The sequence below is a fragment of the Balaenoptera borealis genome (genome assembly GCF_965194805.1).
Source record: "Balaenoptera borealis genome assembly, chromosome: 19".
Classification (NCBI taxonomy): Eukaryota; Metazoa; Chordata; class Mammalia; order Artiodactyla; family Balaenopteridae; genus Balaenoptera; species Balaenoptera borealis.
The window spans coordinates 24,485,850-24,507,586 of record NC_138878.1 but is presented as its reverse complement, the minus strand read 5'-3'; positions in this window follow the sequence as shown (position 1 = coordinate 24,507,586).

Here is a 21,737-nt window from a genome sequence, read left to right as displayed (position 1 = left end):
GAAAGCAAGAGAGAGAGAGAGCAGACAGAGAAAAAGAGAGAAACATACAAAATTAAACAGAAACCTCAATTAAATACAGTTGGGATACCAGAAGGTACCAGAAGGGGGAGCACTCACATCCTTCAAAGATAACTGCCCAACGGGGATAAGGGCTCCTTCTTTCCTTGCAACAATCAGCCAGTGAAAAACCATGGATCCTTTGTTTACTGTAGCCAACCTAGCTTCCTTTTCCCCCTCTATAAAAGAGTTCTCCTCCCCTTGCCATGTGGACACTTATACCCTGGATTGCAATTCTTTGTAATCCTGCCTAAACCCCACTGTCCTCCCTTTTTTTTTCTTTTCTTTTTTTTGCTGGAGAAATAACTGACAGTCTATTTGTTTTAGATCAACAGACAGAAAGACACAGATTGACAGAGAGAGACAGAGAGAAGTGGAGACAGAGAAAGTATGAGTGAGAGTCCAAAGGATAGCTATTCAGATGAGGAAATGAAAGGAAAAAGACAGGATAAAAATGGAATATTTATGTAGTTTTGCTTGATGAATGACATATAATATCACCTATTTACTTAGGAAAACTTTACTACATTTTATGTAAATCAGCACTACTTTTGCAATTGAATCTGTGGTCCTTGGACACGAAAATACTCTGAGACTTCTCCTAAGGAAGGCACAAGAAAGAGCTGGGATCCAGTTACTAAAATTCTATCTAAGTTATGTGCTGCTCCTGAGACATAAACATTTACCTTTCTTCATGTAGAAGAATATATATACTTCTGATATTCAGATTAGCCAAATAACCCCAAATTTCTCTTCACCATTATGTATCCGATGATTAAAGATACATAACAAAATAATTTGTTGAAGGAATGAACGCACAAATGGATTTTTTCAAAACATGTAGTTTTTGCTCTTGTTTAATATGATTATTATCATTGTTATTATTTTAATAAACTGTCTTTGGACCTTTTGGCATACTCAGGATTCCAAACATGATCTTTCAGTTTTATTTGGCTTTAAAATCTGACATCGTAACAGGTGCTACTACTGCTGCACTTGAGATCACTTAATTTCTCGGAATAAATTCAGTGAAAAGTCTCTGTGGAGAGCACATCAATGCAACAGAAACTGTAACATCCTGTAATGAAACCTAATGAAAAATCTCTAGGCTAGATTAGATGGTGATCTGATGTGAGGCCAAGCAAAAGAGAACACTTAAGAGAAGTCCGTGGAGTTGAAATTATACTTTGTGGAACAACAGGCAGGCCATGTGGGGCAGTGAAGGCAGGCTACCAGGACACCAGCAGTGCTCTCTGCATTTTTTTTTTTTAACCTCTCTAGAGACTGGCTGTGAAAGCTGACTGCTTTTAGAGAGATGTCAGTGTGAGCTGCTAGAGATCTATTTTGTTCATCCAACATCAGGATATGTAGTCTGACAGGTGTGAGTGTATTTGTATGGATGGTAGCTCTGAGTTTGAAATAGGAACTGTCATGTATATAGTGTTACCTTACAATTCTTGAGGATCGAAAGGTAAAACTCTGAAAGGAATGAGTAGGAAAACGTGAGTAAGTTCTGGGGAGAGAGAAACACTAAGTACTGAGGGAAAATAAAGAGAGGTTTTGGAATGTATCAAGAAAAAAATGAACGAGACTAGTGACTTTCATATCAGGTCTCTGGAAATCTCACACCATCCAAATACTCAGGAAACTGAACTGGATATGAAAGTAAAATAAATTTACAACGCAAAGCATTTAACCAAGACAACTAAATATGTTTCAGACACTCAGGACAGCTCATTCCCAATATCAAAATAACAGGAAAACAAATTAATCCTCAGGATATTGATTGGTAAATCAATGATCAAGGCAAAGAAACCGAAAGGATTTCCTGGATCATTTCATTCACTTAATCAGAATTGATTTATAATACAAAGATGAGACTGTGGTAGGACTTGTTGGTTATACCCAAGAAGTGGAAATGCAGCGGTTTTCCAGTATCTGCATAGCTTTATTTTTGAGACCCGTGAAACACTAGTAATAAAATCAGAGAGGCAGCCCAGGGTTTGTAGCAACATGGGCAAATGTGGCTTCCCCGATCCCCGCTGCACCAGGCTTTCTACCCAGGTGATAGTGGACAAGACACTAAACTTCTCTTTTTATTTATTTTTTTATATTAGGATGCACTCTTTATTTATTTATTTATTTATTATTTATGACTGTGTTGGGTCTTCTGTGCGAGGGCTTTCTTTAGTTGCAGCAAGTGGGAGTTAGTTGCGGCAAGTGGGGGTCACTCTTCATCGCGGTGCGCGGGCCTCTCACTGTCGCAGCCTCTCTTGTTGCGGAGCACAGGCTCCAGACGCGCAGGCTCAGTAGTTGTGGCTCATGGGCCTAGTTGCTCCGCAGCATGTGGGATCTTCCCAGACCAGGGCTCGAACCCGTGTGCCCTGCATTAGCAGGCAGATTCTCAACCACTGCACCACCAGGGAAGCCCCTAAACTTCTCTTTACCTCACTCTCTCACGTATGTGACAGGGATGCTAAAAGGTGTCCAAAGAAGTGCTGGGAGTAAACATTTCCTACAGTTCCTGGTGGATATTAATGACTGAGAGATTTTTTTATTTTTAAGTCACCTTTGCTTGCTAATAAAGTAACAATCTGTGCACATAGGAAATAATTTAGCATAGGCTTAGATCAAGGAACAAATTAAGTGTTTTAATAAAATAGTAATTTGGCCATCTTAGAAAAGGAAAAATATACTTTACAGTAGGAAGTAATATTAAGAATGTAAAAGGAACAGCAAACAGAGTTGTGTGTTTATTTAGTGTTCCAGTGTGCACACTCCAGAATCAGGCAGCCTGGCTTTGAATCCTGGCTCCTCGTCCCCATCTGTAAAATGGGATAGTAACAGTACCAACCTCATAAATCTGTAGAGATAATATATGTAATGTGTTTAGAGCTGTGCCTGGTACATAGTGAGCATTCGATAATAGCTAGCATTGATTAGTAGTCATATTCTGACAGCTTTAAGCAGTTTTTTGCCTTGTAGTTTCCTCAGGGAAATCTCTTGCCCTCAGACTAGGTCAGATTTCCCTGTCAATGGCTCTCACAGCCACCTGTGTTTATCTTTCCCTGTATTCGTTATAATTCAAAATTTAAAAAATTATTGGCGTAAATATGAATTTAATGATTGGCTCCTTCAAATCCAGTAAACTCCCTGAGGGCAGGTCTCCTGTTCCTGATCATCAGAAGTATTTCTCCAGTGAGGAGCCCAGCCTCCAGCACTTGGTAAGGCACTCACACATGCATTGAATAATGGAACGAATGGAATGAGAAAGTTAAATGGCTATCTCCAAGGGCTATTTTTTAATGTGTAATATTGCTTTAATTTTTCCATTTCACCACAAGCGTTTTCCTATTCAAAACGTGTATGTAACATGGTTTGCACAGCAGTGCAGAATATTGCATTAGCAGGCTGAGAAGAAGGAGAAAAGGAGACCATTTACATGTAAATGTATGTTTAACTCAGCCCCTGATCGAGAATACCCAAAGGGTACTGCCGGCTTCCTTAGACAGTAACTGGCCGCCTAATTCACGTAGGTTAATTGTAGGGTAGTGGCCATGCGTGCTGGGCTGTGCGCAATAGCAGAGGAGAGACTGATAATCTGGCTCCGCTGGCTCCAGAATAAAATAATCCTGCAACATCCACTTCCTTTGGCTTTAGCGTGTCACTAGTTAAGGGACACGTGGAAGAACTGGAAATATTTCTCAAAGTATATAAAAATAAACCTTCCGCTGACCCACACGGTTACTTTCCTAAGAACAACTTGGGCTGTCTCATTGGTCCTCATTGAAATTCTTGAACTTCAGGAGAATATCTGGGACAAGGACTGGGTCTTTTTTTTTCTCCCTGTTCATGCTAATGTCTGTGCAAGAGAGTGTGTTTCCCATACCAATACTTAGGATACTACAGCAACACTTACTAACAGTGTGATTTGGGGCACACTTCTTAACCACTCGAAACTTCAGTTTACACTTCTGTAAATCAGGGATAAAAATAGAATCTAGGGACTTGCCTGGTGGTCCAGTGGTGAAGAATCCGCCTTCCAATGCAGGGAATGCAGGTTTGATCCCTAGTGGGGGAACTAAGGTCCCACATGCCGCGGGGCAACTAAGCCATCGAGCCACAAACTACAGAACCCAGGCACTCTGGAGCCAGCGTGCTACAACTAGAGAGAAGCCTGCGCGCCGCAATGAAAGATCCCGCATGCCGCAGTGAAGATCCTGAGTGCCGCAACTAAGACCCGAAGCGGCCAATAATAAAATGAATAAATAAACAAACAAATATATAAATAAATATAAAAAAATAGAATCTAACAATGTTAAAAGATGAGGTAATTAACGTAAAGCACAGAGCCTAGTGTCTGGTCCTTAGTACACAGAAAATGTTAGCTCTCTTTTCTTCAAACTGATTGGAAGTCTCTCACTAAGTTAAGCATACATCTACCCTGTGAGCCAGCACTTACACTCTTAGGATTTTACCCAAAAGAAATGAAAATGCATGTCCACAAGAATACTTATACTTAAGTACATGAAAACCAATGAGTAGAGAGGAGAGAGCATTTGCAACTATCTAGAATGGAGAAGGAAAACCATGACTTGGATTCCAAAAAAAAACACAAAGAATTTGTCTTATTGAATATTTTCCCAAAGGGCTATATTCAAGTTAAAACTTTTTATAGTAAAGACCACCTCTGACTTCAACATTGAAATATGAGATACTTAATACCCTACCTTCCTCTATCCCACCGTCACCAGCTGCATTAAGACTGTCAGTGGTAGGTACCCCTTCCTCAAAAAGAATAAAAGGTAGAGCAGCAAAACTATTTTTGTCACTTCAGGAAATGCTGTTATACATCATTACATATTTTAATTTGAAGGAGTGTTACATCATGAAAGGGTCGTGGCTTTTGGAATTGAAAAGATTTTGCCAGATGTCTAGCCATACAATAAGAGAGGCATGGTTATCCCTATTTTCCAAAGAATCAGAGAACCATCTAAGGTCCACAGATAAAGGGTGGAACAAGGATTCAAACCTAAATGTTTCTGATTTCAAGGCTCATGAATCACTTAAAATCGAGCAGCTCTTTTTACTCTTTTTTTAAGAGTGTCTAATTTTAATTAAGATTGAACTTTAGAACAGTTTTAGATTTACAGGAAAATTGAGCAGATATGTGTACCCCCCCCAACATAGTTTCCTCTGTTATTAACATCTTGTATTCATGTGATGCATCTGCCACTATTAATGAATCAATATTGATAAATTAGTATTAACTAAATCCCATAGTTTTCATTAAGGTCCACTCCGTGTTGTATAGTTCTGTGGGTTTTAACAAATGTATAATGCCACGTAGCCACCATTATGGTATCATAAAGAATAGTTTTAACATCCTAAAAATCCTCTGTACTTTCCTGTTCATCTCTCCCCTTCCCCCAATTCCCTAAAAATCACAGATCTGTTGACTGTCTCCATAGTTTTGCCGTTTCCCAAATGCCATACCGTTGGAGGAATAAAGAAAAGTTATTTTTTGAGGTGTGTTAATATACGTTGTTTCTCCTTGTCTGTATATTTAAGTGAATCTATAAGTAGACATTTGCAGTCAAATTACACATAATATGCTTTAAGGGTCTCTGATGAAACGGCTAAACAAGTTTAATTATGGAAAGGCTCTGTATGAGATTCCAGAAGGAATAGTCAGAGACAGTGCATGTTATAAATACGAGTGGGGTCTGGCGAGGATGATTACAGAATGAGGCATTCTATCAATTAATTGCCACAAAAGACAAGATCAGACCAGCTGCTACAACCTTGCTGTTGAAGTCTACAGCTGAATAAAAACTTAGCAGTTTTTTTTTCTATGAAGATTTCTTGTTTTCAACATCGCCTAATCCTAACAGTTATATGAAACCATCACCTCATATTAAGTAAACTCATTTCCATTCTTTCTGGGAAGAAAAATAATAAAATCTCAGCCACATTAATGCTAACAGCTTATCTAGCATATTTAGAATAAACACAAAATTGTTATGATATTCTTTTTGTAATTTCATGGCAATATAATAAGGATTAGTATATGAACACTAGACTATACTAAAGAGGAGAATTAAAATCACTCTCATATTTGCAGCAGGCAAACCTTTGAAAACAGGTTAAAGTGCTCCCTTAGATATTATAATAATTGGAATCTGTGAATACTCTTCCCCTTGAAATCCTACTTATCAGCATGTGACAGAAGGTAAAAAGTATGTTTTCAGGTATAGGGAGATTTAAGACATCAAAGTTAAGGAATGGAAAAAAGACTCATATCCTTTATATTATAAAAAAAAAAAAAAAAAAAGATTTCATTACCAGCAGTCTTCTGAGAATACCTGCCACTCACCAGTAAGAACATAAAGGAAAAAATACCAAGGTGTGTAGAGTTTCAAGGTCTCGTGATGTTTGCTCCATCTTGCTTGAACTCTTAACACTGTTCAATGGAGAACGTCAGATCCTTCCCTTCTGCTAATCATATTTGCTAATTCTACATACTCTTCTTGGTATTTCTGGCCAGTACCCCTAAAATGTTGGGTTTTTTTTTTACAATCTTTTAGTTCTAAGGTGGCCATACTCCTAAGGATAGAAACTCATGGACTAATACCAAACCCAGCTCCCACTTCCTTCTCCACTAGGGTGACCAACTGTTCACATCTCCCTGAGACTGTCCAGATTTTAGCACTGAAAGTCCCACTTCCAAGGAAATCCCTCATACTCAGAAAAACTGGAACAGTTGGTTACCTGAGCATTTTCTAGTATCCTGTATTCATATATCCTATATCTATTGGGTAGGCAAGGAGGGTTTCTCTCAATTCAAAATTTTTTCTAAAAAATACTTAGTTACTCTGCTATATATTATACCACAATGATAGTTTTAGTCTTCTTACCATGTTAGTGATCAATAAAATGATTATGATAAACGGTGTTTTTCTTCCATTTTAAAACTATTTTAACAGTTCTTTCTATTTGAAAAATAAGAAAACTCTCAAATTAAACCAAAATGTCAAAGGCAAATGATTGGCTTTCCATTCATCATGTATGTGATTTATCAAGTAATTTGGATATGTAAAGAATGTTTAGAGTCTGTCCTTATAACAAGGACCAGTAAAGAAAAATATCCTGGAGAATCTGAAAGTCTGATGATTAGGGGTAGAGACAAAAAACTTCAAGTAATTCCTCTGAATTTTAAGTATTTTCTTTATTTTGAAAGCAGTTTATTATTTCTTTCCATTTTTATTTGATGTTTTAGAAACAGTAGCTTGCTTTTCTTTGTTGCAAAAGAAACACATAGCTATCTATCTGGCACTTAGGAACAAAACTTGTAACTTGTGAAGAACCTTGAGACATCCATTCATTTAAAGTTACATCCAGAGATCACTCTTGCCAGTCTTAAGACGCATTCAAGGATAGGAAAGGAGAAAATCCTGAACTGTAGTTTTTCATAAAATAGAACTGGCGTTCAGACAGGCATTCCATATCCTGAAGAATTCCTCCATTAAACAAAAAGCAGATTGATAGCTGAAAAGATCTGAATATATCATAATGATTAAATTACTTATTGTAAAGAGAAAACCTCAAGACCTATTACCATTTATTGGACTCTGCCAAGTCTATTTTTCTTCCGCATAGTGCATAAATAAAAAGAAAACCAAAGAAAGTTACGGGGAAGGGACTTCAGGGATTTTAGTTGTCAAATTAGCATTATTTTAATGAAAATATTGGTTTACCAGACAAAATAAATCATCAGACTCAGGTATGTGTTCTGTATGGCAGGGTCTTCCTCAGGTACACATCTTTTAAAGTAAAAGCACAATTTTAGATTCCATAAGGAGTAATTCCAATAGAATCCTCATGTTCTAGATGTACTCAATTGTAACTATGTTGCCAGAATTATTCTCTAGTAGACATGGTGTCAAATATTTTTAAAAAGGCACATGTAACACATGAGTGAGTAGTAAACTTTAATTTTATGCTCATATTAAGTAAAAATATTTTTCACAGTTTCACAGTTTTAGAACCAGGAAAAGAGCTATCAATGGTGTCTATTCAGACAACAAAACCATGGAGAATGATAAATAGGTGTTTGCTAAATCTTTTGCAATTGAAAGCAAATGTAAATGCATATATGTATGTATATATCTATATATATAGGCATATATGTGTGTATGTACGTATGTGCACACACACATATTCATAATAGACATTGACAAAAACCCTTATAAAGATGAAAATTATGAACATTCATGAGCCCTCAGATAGATAAGCTTTCTAGATATTTTGTTTATTTTGATGAGCAGTTTTGATATTTGTATGCAGTCATTTAAATAATTTTGAGAAAATTGGGATACTCTCAGGCATGCTGCTTAAAATCTCCTTTTAAAAAATAACAAATCATTAATATTTCCCATGAAATTGTTCTTTATATAGAGCATTCATTATTTATAGCTTATCACAATTATAAACAGTTCTGTGATGAACATCCCATTGGATAAATCTTTGGACACTTCCATATTCTACAGTTATGTCAGTAGAATAAATTTCTGTAATTAGCACTGATGCAAAAGGAATGCTTCTTTAACTTTTTTTACAAATCCATGGTTCTTAAACTTTAGTGTCACTGGTTAGCATGGGCATCATCAGAAAATCTACAAACAACAAATGCTGGAGAGGGTAAGGAGAAAAGGGAACCCTCTTGCACTGTTGATGGGAATGTAAATTGATACAGCCACTATGAAGAACAGTATGGAGGTTCCTTAAAAAACTAAAACTAGAGTTACCATTTGACCCAGCAATCCCATTACTGGGCATATCCCAGAGAAAACCATAATTCAAAAAGACACATGCGCCCCCATGTTCACTGCAGTACTGTTTACAATAGCCAGGTCATGGAAGCAACCTAAATGCCCATCAACAGATGAATGGATAAAGAAGATGTGGCACATATATACAATGGAATATTACTCAGCCATAAAAAGGAACGAAATTGGGTCATTTGTTGAGACGTGGATGGATCTAGAGACTGTCATACAGAGTGAAGTAAGTCAGAAAGAGAAAAACAAATATCGTATATTAACGCATATATGTGGAATCTAGAAAAATGGACAGATACACCAGTTTGCAGGGCAGGAATAGAGACACAGATGTAGAGAACAAACGTATGGACACCAAGCGGGGAAAGCACGGTGGGGGGGTGGCGGTGGTGGTGGTGTGATGAATTGGGAGATTGGGATTGACATGTATACATGATGTGTATAAGATAGATAACTAATAAGAACCTGCTGTATAAAAAATAAATAGATAAAATAAAATTCAAACATTCAAAATAAATTAATTAATTAATTAAAAAAAAACAACTTTAGTGTGCATCAGCATGTACTGGTGGCCTTGTGCAAGCACCGACGCCTGGCCCCATGCACAGAGTTTCTGAGTTTCTGATACAGTAGATCTGAAGTGAGATGTGAGATTTTACGTATCTAAGTGGCCAGGGGATGCTGGTGCTGCTGACCCAGGGTTCACATTTTGAGAAACACTGTGACACGTGTAGTCAAATGCTAAAAACCTTGAACCATTTAAAAGATGAGTCATTATAATGTTAGCACGTGTTGTTTCAGAAAATATGTATGTGCGTATGAGCTGTGAATCCACTCCAGTAACACTGAGGTCCCTAGGGATAGGGATGAGGCTGTTATATCATCGGTCATTGATTTTCTGCCAACTGATTTCAAAATAAAGCAAGCGTTCCTTCTTCATACTTTTCTCTTGCCTCTTTTGCACACCGAATTTGTTTGCTGTTGAATGAATATTTTGAGTTAGCTATGATGGTGCTGACTGAGGGACACCGTTAATTTTCAGCTTTGTTACCAATTGTGATTGCTAGAAAAGTACATTTATATGTATAAAACAAAATGTGTACAAGCATGCATATATGCCGTTTCTTTAGACTTTGGACAGGAAAATAGAAAACAGGGCAGATGCTAGGAATAAGAAATATAGGTCTATAAAAAAATTTACTGGAGACAAATGTGGAAATAATTAGGAGTGTCAGAAGAGAATATTTAGCCTGATTAGATACACAGTGACTTACAGTGGGGGACTCTTTGAGCAACTGTGAAAGGGAACATAAAGCACATACATATGTTACAAACACATCAAAGAGTGTTAGGGATTTGGCTTTTGTTTTCATGTATAAAGCTTTCTCAGCAGAAAACCCTAGAGGACATAAAGCGGTGAGTTTCATGAGTTAAACGCCTAGCCCGAACAGTAAATAAGTTATTCCTCGTAATGGTTGGGCCACCACCTCTTATAGATGCCATCTCACCTTCCTCAACTCTCTTCTTCAGGTGTAGAGCTTCTCTGATAAAACTGAATTAGAGACCAGACTTAGGTCTGGAAAGGGACAGGACTTCCAACTCTCAACGCTTTAAATTTTCAGATGCCTGTGCAGGCTCTGTCTGATGTATTAATCTAATCGTTGTGAAGGAATTAGAAACTTGGAGTGATGGGTGCTGGACTTGTGAAGACAGACTCAGCCAGGTTAGGTTACCAAGTCATTGGCAGAAGCTTAAAAAAGCCTTTGCTGGGTAAGTGCTCAAGAACGGGAAGAACAAGGAAAGCCTTATCTGCTCCCTTTTAATAATGCATTAATCCCTCCCATTAGTTGTTTTGATCAGTTGTATGTAGCCAATCAGATTAGCAGTTCCTCATGCCTAGGCAAATGGGAAGAGTCCAGGGAGCGGCAGAGCACCAACAATTGGACCAAATTATCCTGTTCCTCGTTGGCCTTCGCAGAAATACTCAGGGAGCAGAAATTATCAGCACCCAGTCCCCTGCCCTGACCCCACATACACACAAGTGCACAATTATGTCTAGAAGGCAAGGAACAATTAGGAGCTTTATAATATTTTAACTCTCTCATCTAACCAAGTTGATTCAGCATCTTTATATTAAACACAATCAAGCTTGTCTGTTATTACACATTTGTACAAAAGCAGTCCTGGAAAAGAAACAATGTGCAGACCGTTTGTTTTTTTCTTTTTAAGTTGAAATATAGTTGATTTACAGTGCTATATTAGTTTCAAGTGTACACCATAGTAACTCAACATTTTTATACATTAGACTCCACTTAAAGTTATTACAAAAGAATGGCTCTGTTTCCTTGTGCTGTACAGTGTATACCTTGTTGCTTATTTATTTCTTACATAGTAGTTTATAACTCTGAATTCCATACCCCTGTCTTGCAATTGTCTGTATTACCCTTCTTCAATGTTTTGTTACCTTGCTGCTTCTTATTCAGATTTCACTTAGCTCTTCCTTCCTCAAAGAGGCTTTTCCTGACCATACAATCTGTATTATCTGATGAGTAATTTGCTTTAAATTACCCAATTTTAATCAACTACATAATATTAATAGTTTTATCTTGTGCATTTATTTATTATCTATTTCTTTTTACTAGGACAGAAGCTCCAAGGAAATGGTATTCTACTCTGTCCTGTTTGTTCTAGAACAGAGCCTGACACATAATAAGAAGAAGTATTAAGTCATTATTCGTTGTTATTATTACATTTTTGTTATTATGTTTGCTTTTATTATTTGATTTCCTAGAATAGTGTATCTTCTACAACACATTAGTGAATAACTTTGTTTTGGGGGAGTGTATTAGTTTTCTGTTGTGGCTATAACAAATTACACAAACTTAGTGGCTTGAAAAAACACAAAAATAGCATTACAGAGTTTTTTAGGTCTAAAGTACAGTGGGCTCATCTGATTCCTTGGCTCTGAGTCTCACAAGACTGAAATCAAGGGATTGGCCAGTTTACTTCCTAGCCTGGAGGCTCTCAGGAAGAATCTGCTTCAATACTCTTTCAGGTTGTTGTCAGAACTCAGATCCCTATGACTGTAGGACTGAGGTCCCCCTTTCCTTGCTGACTGTCAGCCAGGAATTGTTCTCAGCTTGTAGAGAAGCCCCAGCAGACTTCATATATTTTAATAGCTCAATCTGTTCATGGCTCTTTACAGTTTAAGAGAGGCCACAGAAGTAAGTAAACGGCATTTCCTAATTTCCATGGTAAAAGACTAGCCAGGGAGAAGGAAATGGGTGATAGCAATTGGACTATCTCTGTCTGCAACAGATATACTAAGCAAGATAAGTTTTAAAAGAAAATTATTATTACATCAATTTGTTAGGGAAAAAAATCATCTAACATTTCCCCAATTCTACTTTCTATGCAGAAATTTTTTATTGATGGTATTCTGGGTTGTGTTACTAGATGCTCTAATATTTTTATTTATTAAGAAGAAGAGCAATTTTTTTCTATGCTATTACAGATGAGACAAGTCCCTTGGAAACTGAGAAGGCATGGAATGAGTGACACCCAGCCTGCATTCTTATTTTATTGAGATAGTAGCATGCCACTCATTGGGAAATAGACCACTAAATGACATTCACATTTACCAGATGGACTGTCAAGGTGTATTCAGTGTCATCCCCTCTCCAGAATATAACAGCGCCTGATGCCATTTTGTCAGGAGTTTCAGATTTGATGTTCCAGAATAAGTTGGCTCACATCACATAAACTCCCTGTGTATTTTTTTGCTTGGGGTAAGCATGGTGCATCTCTAATTTCTCATCTGAAAATCTACACGATGCCAAGGAAAATCATCTTCAGTCTGCTCCATTTAACTGTATCTTCTCAACATTATCAGAATATTTTTTTCTGATATTACATGTTTGACCTGCTCGAACACAGTAAATAGAGAAATCCAGTTAGAAGACATATATGAAGGCTTAACTCAAGGGATTTTATTTATAGACCTCCGTGTTCTCAAATCCTTGAGAATTTGAAAAACACAAAGCCAACGATCACATCTCCTCTGCAAGAGAAAAATAAGAGCCCTTTGAAATATCCCAGTTCTGAGACTGTCTTCCTTTTTAAACTGATACATATTTCAAAGACAGAAATTAACTTAAATCTATTAGTAAAGAAAAACAACAAAAACAACCATATTCTATCTTTTATTTCATATTAAGTACTGTTCTCTTATCTTACATGATTCTTGCAATAATACCATAGGATAAAAATACACTATTGCTATCCTGATTTTACAGATGGGGAATCTGAGGTACTGTCTCAGTCAGCTCATGCTGCCATAACAAAATACCATAAACTAGGTGGCTTAAACAACAGAAAATTATTTTCTCACAGTTCTGGAGGTAGAAGTCTGAGATCAGGGTGCCAGCAAGGTTGGTTTCTTATGAGAGCTCTCCCCTTGGGTTGCAGATAGCAGCCTTCTCGATGTGTGCTCACATGATCCTTTTGTGTAAGCCTGTAGAGAGAAAGTGAGCAAGCTTCTAGGTCTCTTTTAAGGGTACAGATCCCATCATTAGGGTCCCACTGTCACGCCTTCATCTAACCCTAATTACCTCCCAAGGCCCCATCTCCAAATACCATCACTCCATGGGTTAAAGCTTCAATATGTAAATTGGTGGGGGGCGGGATACAAATGTTCAGTTTATATTGAGTACAGAGGTGCCAAGTATCTTGATCATGGCCACACAGCTAATAATAAAGGAAACTAATATGCAAACCCACAGAGTCAGACTCCAAAATCCTTATTCTTAGTAAATGTTTAGTGCAGCCTCTTTGATGTTCCACAACCATGGGAATTAGTAAGTGGGATAGGAGGAAACAGATACAATGGATCAAAGTTTGTATGGAGTTATAATCTCAGAATTATCTTCCTTCAACATGTCCTATCTGTTAACAGGGATATATTTATTGTTTCAGTATATTGACTACAGTCTTTTAGTAAGCCTTTCTAAACATAAAATCTCCGAACTTCAAGCATTCAAAAAATTATAATGAAAACTCATTACTTTAAAAAAATTGTTCAAAAGATCTAGCCAAATTTGTTAACAATTCTCTGAGGCCTTAAGTCTTTGATTTGAGTTTAAGTCGTATTAATTTGGTGCAATGACACTAACTATCAAATCTTGCTAATAGGCTCTGATTGGCTTTTGTTAAAATCAAAGAAATTTCATGGAGGTAATTGAATCTGGTCAGTCTGTGTACTAATAAGCAATATACTCCCACCAGAGGTACAGCCATGATACAACTAAAAATAGAGGATAACATTGAAGGGTTTATATGATAAATTAGTGTTATTCTTTCTTAGACTATGGGTCTGAGTGTGACTTAATATAACATGGCATTATGAATTCACAACTACTTTAGAGCATGGAGTGTTATTTTTGCTTTCCATTTTGCAGTTAAGGGTCAGTTTTATATGATAAATTTTAATAGGTCGTGTGTAGATATTCATTGGCGCAATAATTCTACTTTTGTGCTCTAATCTAAATCTTAGGTTCAGGAGCTAAACCTACGAGTGGAATCAAAACAAGCTAAAGAATAGTTTCCTACAGGACACGTCAAAAGCAGTATAGGTGCCTGGGGGTTAAGTCGGGCTTTAAGGTCAGAAATTCTGATTTCCAGTACTCTAGGTCATTTTACCAGCTTTATGGTCTTTCATTCAACATGTCTGACATTTGGGGATTAGCCCTGAACAAAACAGATGCTTTCTCTGCCTTGAGGAAGCTTACAGAGTAGTGAAGAATTGTACAGTCTATTTCTTAAAGTTCTGTTTGTGTAACCTAACTGTGGGCATTACAGCCTCTGTATGTAAATCTTCCTTTGGAGATGGTTGAAAATGGGTTCCAAAGAAATGCTTGGGTAGTGAGCATTTGGGAGACCTAAATGCATCATATATCAAAGACAGTTTTGCATTGCCAACAGGATATACATGAGCGAATTGTTTTTAAGAGGCACAACACAATGATTTAATGTATGTATACATTGTGAAATGATTACCACAGTCTAGTTAATTAACACGTCTATCACCTCACATAGTTATTTTTTTTTTATAATCTAACAACATACAATTTTTATTGTCAATCATACCTCACTAAAGCTGGGGAAAAAAATTGTGTTCTGATGATCTTGTTGTATTAGCTTGTCTGCCTCCTCCAGGAAAGTGGAGATAACTTACTTTAGAAAGTGACAGGTGGTGTGTGTAGGGAAGAGTGGAATACTGAAGCGAGTGAATCAGGCAATGAGGGAAAACCACCGGGATGGTGAGTTCTTGAGTTGGTCATGGGGCTTTTTCTTGCTGGGGACTCCTAAGAGCTCAGGTAAAATGTGCCTCACAATTGCTCACCTGAAGAATGGATGAGGGGAACATTTAGTCCTCTCTCATTCACCATCTGCAAGATTTTCCCCATGGGGTATGTGATGGTTAGTTTTATGTGTCAAACTAACTGGACCCCAGGGTGCCCAGATATTTGGTTAAAAATTATTTGTGGTATTTCCCTGAGGGTGTTTTTAGATGAAATGAGCACTTAAATGGGTAGAATGAATGCAGCAGATTGCCCTCCATAATGTGAGTGGGCCTCATCCAATCAGTTGAAGGCCTGAATAGAACAAAAGGCTGACCCTCCCCTAAGAGATAAATCTCCTGCCTTCAGGACTTTGAATAGGGACATTAGTTCTTTCCGGTTCTGCAGCAGCTACTGGCCTTAACACTCAAACTGGGACAGCAGCTTTGCAGATTTTTGGACTTATCAGCCTCCATAATCATGTGAGCCAATTCCTTACAATAAATCTCTCTATCTGTCTATCTCCAAAACAGGGTGTCAACTTTCTCCTAGGCTGGGGTTTTTCTGAGTCCTTAGCAGATATATGCAGCTGTTTTTCAGAAAAGACCTAGGGAAGAAATGGAGAATTAAGTGATGTAGCTCACGTAAAAGTGCCACCAAGTTGTATTTGTGGGAAGTTGGTTTGCTATAGCAGTATCTGTTTTAGAAGGTAGTTGGAGAGGATGTGAAAAGGGGCCCTAGAGGCATTTGATGAATTTACTTACAAAGAGAAGTTATATAGAGATAGTTTCTAAGGTTATGGTTAAGCAAATCACATAAGCTCTTTTATCTTCCTATACAAAATTGAAAAACTGAGAATTCCCTTGCTTGTTTCAGTATTGTTTTTTTCTTCTCCAAAAAATCTGATTCTCAATTTCACTGAAATTTTGAGCATAAGTATCATTCTGGACGTCATAACTGTTTAGGCAGAAAGGAATCAATGGTGTGAAATAAAGAAAAAAAAAAGAAAGATGCAAACATAATATGATGTCTTTGTGCCTTTGTCTTTAGTGACATATCTTTAGGATATTTATGCAATGTATGATTTTTTTAAAATAAATTTATTTATTTATTTATTTATTTATGGCTGCGTTGGGTCTTTGTTGCTGCGCTTTCTCTAGTTGTGGCGAGCGAGGGCTACTCTTCGTTGAGGTGCACGGGCTTCTCATTGCGGTGGCTTCTCTTGTTGTGGAGCAAAGGCTCTAGGCACGCGGGCTTCATTAGTTGTGTCATGCAGGCTCAGTAGTTGTGGCACGCGGGCTCTAGAGCACAGGCTCAGTAGTTGTAGCTCACAGGCTAGCTGCTCCATGGCATGTGGGATCTTCCCAGACCAGGGCTCGAACCCGTGTCCCCTGCATTGGCAAGCGGATTCTTAACCACTGCGCCACCAGGGAAGCTCTGCAATGTATGATTTATTAAAGGAATTTGAACTATTAAATTAGGGCATGGGAGAATGAAAATTCATATCCTGTTTATAATGAGGCTTTGAAAATGATGCCAATACATTAAACAGTCACTTGATATTTATTAAAAACCTACTATTAATATATTCTAGGAATTGTGCTATATCGGAAACATTAGTAAATTAGACATATATACTTGCTTCCCTTTTGGAGTTTACTATCTAGCGTGGGGTACACAGAACTTACCATGTGAACAGTTTGCTGGGAGACAAGAAGATTAAAGAAAGTTCTCTTTAAAGACTATAACATGACCTTTGCTCTTAATGAATACAGGGTTTCAATAATATTTACTCACATACAAAATGCCAAGAGCCAGAGACACACTCTTTTAGCTTAGATGATGGGAATTTAATGTTAATAGGATCACAGGGATTAAAAAAAGAAGGAAGGAAACAGCACTTTGATAGCCACAGTCAATTCTCACTAAGAATTAGAATCTCTTTCCAAAAGTTAGAGTTTCTATTCTGATTATTTACACACAGTTAAGGGTTTAGTCATCTGGTATCCTAGCAGCACCTACTCTAGTGTTTTACCATGAAGGTAGCTTAGTCACTGTCTCTTTTGCTTCTATACTTTGCTGACTTCAACTAATTGCTTCTCCGCATAACTCTTACTGTGAGAAGACGATTGGACTGCAAATCATCCTTTTGAGGAACCCTATTATGCCAAGTCCCTTACAGGCTTCTGTGCAATTTGTCAAGAGGCAGTGTGTGTTGTGGATGGAAGGTCCTGGTGTCTAATGCAATAGCCTGCAGCTACTTCCTCCAGAAGGGAAGGCATTCATAAAACAAGTGATCGCGAGATTAACCAAGGTGGCAGAGTAGAAGGACGTGCTCTCACTCCCTCTTGCGAGAGCAGCAGAATCACAACTGGCTGCTGGACAATCATTGACAGGAAGACCCTGGACTTCACCAAGGAGGATACCCCACGTCCAAGGACAGAGGAGAAGCCACAGTGAGACGGTAGGAGGGGCGCAATCAGAGTAAAATCAAATCCCATAACTGCTGGGTGGGTGACTCACAGACTGGCGAACACTTATACCACAGAAGTCCACCCACTGGAGTGAAGGTTCTGAGCCCCACGTCAGGCTTCCCAGCCTGGGGGTCAGGCAACGGGAGGAGGAATTCCTAGAGAATCAGACTTTGAAGCCTAGTGGGAATTGATTGCAGGACTTCTACAGGACTGGGGGAAACAGAGACCCCACTCTTGGAGGGCACACACAAAGTAGTGTGCGCATCGGGACCCAGGGGAAGGAGCAGTGACCCTGGGGGAGACAGAACCAGACCTACCTGCTGGTGTTGGGGGGTCTCCTGCAGAGGCGGGTGGTGGCTCTGTTTCACCGTGGGGGCAAGGACACTGGCAGCGGAGGTTCTGGGAAGTGCTCCTTGGCATGAGCCCTCCCAGAGTCTGCCATTAACCCCACCAAAGAGCCCAGGTAGGCTCCAGTGTTGGGTTGCCTTAGGCAAAACAACCAACAGGGAGGGAACCCAGCCCCACCCACCAACAGTCAAGTGGATTAAAATTTTACTGAGCTCTGACCGCCACAGCAACAGTCAGCTCTACCCACCACCAGAGCCTCCCATCAAGCCTCTTAGATAGCCTCAACCACCAGAGGGCAGACAGCAGAAGCAAGAAAAACTACAATCCTGCAGCCTGTGGACCAAAAACCACAGTTACAGAAAGATAGACAAGATGAAAAGGCAGAGGGCTATGTACCAGATGAAGGAACAAGAAAAAACCCCAGAAAAACAACTAAATGAAGTGGAGATAGGCAACCTTCCAGAAAAAGAATTCAGAATAATGATAGTGAAGATGATCCAGGACCTCGGAATAAGAATGGAGGCAAAGATTGAGAAGATGCAAGAAATGATTAACAAAGACCTAGAAGAATTAAAGAACAAACAAACAGAGATGACCAATACAATAACTGAAATGAAAACTACACTAGAAGGAATCAATAGCAGAATAACTAAGGCAGAAGAACAGATAAGTGACCTGGAAGACAGAATGGTGGAATTCACTGCTGCGGAACAGGCTAAAGAAAAAAGAATGAAAAGAAATGAAGACAGCCTAAGAGACCTCTGGGACAACATTAAACGCAACAACATTCGCATTATAGGGGTCCCAGAAGGAGAAGAGAGAGAGAAAGGACCAGAGAAAATATTTGAAGAGATTATAGTCGAAAACTTCCCTAACATGGGAAAGGAAATAGCCACCCAAGTCCAGGAAGTGCAGAGAGTCCCATACAGGATAAACCCAAGGAGAAACACACCGAGACACATAGTAATCAAAGTGGCAAAAATTAAAGACAAAGAAAAATTATTGAAAGCAGCAAGGGAAAAACGACAAATAACATACAATGGATTAAATGCCCCAACCAAAAGACATAGACTGGCTGAATGGATACAAAAACAAGACCCATATATATGCTGTCTACAAGAGACCCACTTTAGACCTAGGGACACATACAGACTGAAAGTGAGGGGATGGAAAAAGATATTCCATGCAAATGGAAATCAAAAGAAAGCTGGAGTAGCTATACTCATATCAGATAAAATAGACTTTAAAATAAAGAATGTTACAAGAGACAAGGAAGGACACTACATAATGATCCAGGGATCAATCCAAGAAGAAGATATAACAATTATAAATATATATGCACCCAACATAGGAGCACCTCAATACATAAGGCAACTGGTAACAGCTATAAAAGAGGAAATCGACAGTAACACAATAATAGTGGGGGACTTTAACACCTCACTTACACCAATGGACAGATCATCCAAAATGAAAATAAATAAGGAAACAGAAGCTTTAAATGACACAAGAGACCAGATAGATTTAATTGATATATATAGGACGTTCCATCCAAAAACAGCAGATTACACGTTCTTCTCAAGTGCGCACGGAACATTCTCCAGGATAGATCACATCTCGGGTCACAAATCAAGCCTCAGTAAATTTAAGAAAATTGAAATCATATCAAGCATCTTTTCTGACCACAACGCTATGAGATTAGAAATGAATTACAGGGAAAAAAACGTAAAAAGGACAAACACATGGAGGCTAAACAATACGTTACTAAATAACCAAGAGATCACTGAAGAAATCAAAGAGGAAATCAAAAAATACCTAGAGACAAATGACAATGAAAACACGACGACCCAAAACCTATGGGATGCAGCAAAAGCAGTTCTAAGAGGGAAGTTTATAGCTATACAAGCCTACCTAAAGAAACAAGAAAAATCTCAAGTAAACAATCTAACCTTACACCTAAAGAAACTAGAGAAAGAAGAACAAACAAAACCCAAAGTTAGCAGAAGGAAAGAAATCATAAAGATCAGAGCAGAAATAAATGAAATAGAAACAAAGAAAACAATAGCAAAGATCAATAAAACTAAAAGTTGGTTCTTTGAGAAGATAAACAAAATTGATAAGCCATTAGCCAGACTCATCAAGAAAAAGAGGGAGAGGACTCAAATCAATAAAATCAGAAATGAAAAAGGAGAAGTTACAAGAGACACCGCAGAAATACAAAGCATCCTAAGAGACTACTACAAGCAACTCTATGCCAATAAAATGGACAACCTGGAAGAAATGGACAAATTTTTAGAAAGGTATAACCGTCCAAGACTGAACCAGGAAGAAACAGAAAATATGAACAGACCAATCACAAGTAATGAAATTGAAACTGTGATTAAAAATCTTCCAACAAACAAAAGTCCAGGACCAGATGGCTTCACAGGTGAATTCTATCAAACATTTAGAGAAGAGCTAACACCTATCCTTCTCAAACTCTTCCAAAAAATTGCAGAGGAAGGAACACTCCTAAACTCATTCTATGAGGCCACCATCACCCTGATACCAAAACCAGACAAAGACACTACAAAAAAAGAAAATTACAGACCAATATCACTGATGAATATAGATGCAAAAATCCTCAACAAAATACTAGCAAACAGAATCCAACAACACATTAAAAGGATCATACACCACGATCAAGTGGGATTTATCCCAGGGATGCAAGGATTCTTCAATATATGCAAATCAATCAATGTGATACACCATATTAACAAATTGAAGAATAAAAACCATATGATCATCTCAATAGATGCAGAAAAAGCTTTTGACAAAATTCAACACCCATTTAGGATAAAAACTCTCCAGAAAGTGGGCATAGAGGGAACCTACCTCAACATAATAAAGGCCATATAGGACAAACCCACAGCAAACATCATTCTCAATGGTGAAAAACTGAAAGCATTTCCTCTAAGATCAGGAATGAGACAAGGATATCCACTCTCACCACTATTATTCAACATAGTTCTGGAAGTCCTAGCCACGGCAATCAGAGAAGAAAAAGAAATAAAAGGAATACAAATTGGAAAAGAAGAAGTAAAACTGTCACTGTTTGCGGATGACATGATACTATACATAGAGAATCCTAAAACTGCCACCAGAAAACTGCTAGAGCTAATTAATGAATATAGTAAAGTTGCAGGATACAAAATTAATGCACAGAAATCTCTTGCATTCCTATACACTAATGATGAAAAATCTGAAAGAGAAATTATGGAAACACTCCCATTTACCATTGCAACAAAAAGAATAAAATACCTAGGAATAAACCTACCTAGGGAGACAAAAGACCTGTATGCAGAAAACTATAAGACACTGATGAAAGAAATTAAAGATGATACCAACAGATGGAGAGATATACCATGTTCTTGGATTGGAAGAATCAACATTGTGAAAATGACTCTACTACCCAAAGCAATATACAGATTCAATGCAATCCCTATCAAATTACCAATGGCATTTTTTACAGAGCTAGAACAAATCATCTTAAAATTTGTATGGAGACACAAAAGACCCCGAATAGCCAAAGCAGTCTTGAGGGAAAAAAATGGAGCTGGAGGAATCAGACTCCCTGACTTCAGACTATACTACAAAGCTACAGTAATCAAGACAATATGGTACTGGCACAAAAACAGAAACAT